Here is a 2,432-nt window from a genome sequence, read left to right as displayed (position 1 = left end):
GAGGTCCTCGCTCGCGTTCTCAATTATTATCCACGCAGATATCGAGTATTCAAGCGATAGCGGCGTTACTGTGCCTAGGCACCGTAACGCCCGATTTTGGTGTGAACCCTGCCTGAAAAATACGTTCAGCAATGTGCGCGACATGAAATCTAGACCTGAATCGCAAGCGGCATGAACAGGGGGGCTTCAACAGCAACAACCACCGCTTCGGCGTCGAGTTCGTGAGCGACGGAGTCCAACTGCAACAAAACAAATACGTGCAGCGATGCCCCCAACACGAAAGATGGACGTGCAGCGCGAGCAGCATGAACAGTGTAGACTCAAACGACAAGAACCGCCCTTTTACTATCGAACTCGTGAGCGAAGGAGTCCATCTGTAACGACACAAATATGGCAAGCAATGCGCGCAACTTAAAAGCCAGACCTATACTGCGAGCACCATGTACAGCGGGTATCAAACTGCGAGAACCGCCTCTTTATTATAATGTTCGTAAGCGAAGGAGTCCAACTGCGACAGAAATTCCTGCAGCAGTGCGCAAGATGAAAGCTAGACCTCCAAGGCGAACAACGTAAACATGGGGCGTGAGAACAGCACCAGGATGCGGCCACCTAATCCGCTCTGCTTCTTCGTCCAGGTTACGGCAATGCTTCATCTCAGCGCGGGACCTATGGCACCGGCTGATGCCATTCCGGCTACGCCTGTGACTGTCGACGCTCAAGTTGGCAGCGTGGAAATTGGAGAACTCTGGCAACCCTGCTACACTATGGCTCCATCGTACAAGTCCTGCGCATCGTCCACGACATCACCTTTCCATCTGGATAAAAACAGGCTGCAGTGGCCTGCGCCTTTCAGTGGGCGTGGGGACAGCGTCGTCATGCGGCTGCTTCACGGAATGCGTTTCGTCATGCAGGTTGGTAATAAGGAATCCATGTTTGCTAAGAAATCGAGCAATATGTGCCTGCTCCTGTTCCCACGCCCGGGAGTGCTGCTGATTTTGCTCGCCCAGTGCTTCGATGTTTCTCGTCAACTACTTTTGGTGTCGGGGGATGTTGAACTTAATCCTGGCCCCGGGGCGGGCTCTGGCGCTGCTACGCGGTCCAAAGACAGCGCTGTTGATATTTCTCTGCAGAAACAGCTTAACGACATGTTGACTCTGTTAGAAGGCGTTAATTCAATGACCGCTAAAATGGAGTTAGAGCAGTCACACTTAATAGCCTCCATAAGTGAAATGAAACTGAATCAGGAATCTATGATTAGAAACATTGCCGATATTGACACGAGGTTGTCGGCAGTCGAATCTAAATCATCCGCCAGCGATGCGGCGCATGGGGAATTGCAGATTTTGCGTGAGCTAACCGATCAGCTTGTCAATGAAAATAACAAGTTACGTCTTGGACAGGCTGAGCTGGAAGACCGGCAGCGCAGGGATAATCTTCTGTTCTTCGGCGTACCCGACAGTTTGTCCGAAACGTGGGATGAAACGGAAGAAAAATTATTGAACCTTGTTTCAGGCTGCTTTGATCCTGTTCTTACGAATGACATGTTTGAACGAACACACAGGATTGGTGTGTTCTCGGATAAAAAGTGTCGTCCGATTGTTGTGAAGTTCCGGTCTTTCAAAACAAAACAACAAATCCTAGTGCAGTCTACCAAACTTAAATAAAAAGGTCACTGTAAGTGAAGACTATTCTTTGCAGACACGTGTCGCTCGAAAGAAGCTTGTGCAGTTCGCGAAGGATGCTGACTTTAAGTATAAGCTGAGGTATAACAAACTGTATTGTAACAACAAATGCTACGCCTTTGACCCTATTCGCGATAGCATTTTCGAGCTAGCTGGCCCACCGGGATCTTTAGTGGCCCCTTGTCGCACTGCTTCTGCTTCTGGCTCGCCACATGCTTCGCCATAGGGATACGGGAGGGGCAGTGGACGGGCGACTGGAGATAAGACCGCGCTTTCAATTCTTTTCACAAACATCAGAAGCATAATACCAAAGCGGGAAGATCTAAGCTCTGTCATCGACTCATGTGATGCCGATGTTGTATTGCTGACCGAAACGTGGCTCTCTGCAAAGATAGAGAGCAAGGAACTGTTCGATTGCAAGAAGCGCTACAATGTTTATCGTTCTGATAGAGGTCACAGAAGTTGAGGAGGTGTTTTAATAGCCATCGCCGATAATATTGTGTCTTCGCCCATTAGTCTTTCTAACACCTTAGAGTTGGTTTGGGTTGAACTTCATGTTCATTTCAGGAAACTGATTCTGGGCATATGCTACCGTTCCCCGTCTTCGTGTGGCAACTTTCGTTGAAGATTTGCATGATGCTCTTAACATGATCTCAGTACGTTATCCGGGTGCGGCAATCCTTCTTGCTGGTGACTTCAATTATCCCAGCATCGTGTGGGCTAATACATCGCCGTATCCTCGCCCCTTTT

At 49.1% G+C, this 2,432-nt stretch overlaps 1 pseudogene; it reads left to right on the top strand.

The window, feature by feature from the left end:
• The first annotated feature begins 725 nt into the window (after positions 1–725).
• LOC144102582 (uncharacterized) lies at positions 726–1,908 on the top strand (annotated as a pseudogene).
• The last annotated feature ends 524 nt before the right edge of the window (positions 1,909–2,432 follow it).

The sequence above is a fragment of the Amblyomma americanum genome, chromosome 8, assembly GCF_052857255.1.
Source record: "Amblyomma americanum isolate KBUSLIRL-KWMA chromosome 8, ASM5285725v1, whole genome shotgun sequence".
NCBI classification, from domain to species: Eukaryota; Metazoa; Arthropoda; class Arachnida; order Ixodida; family Ixodidae; genus Amblyomma; species Amblyomma americanum.
Note: the sequence above shows the minus strand (reverse complement) of the source record. Positions and strands in the feature narration are given on the sequence as shown.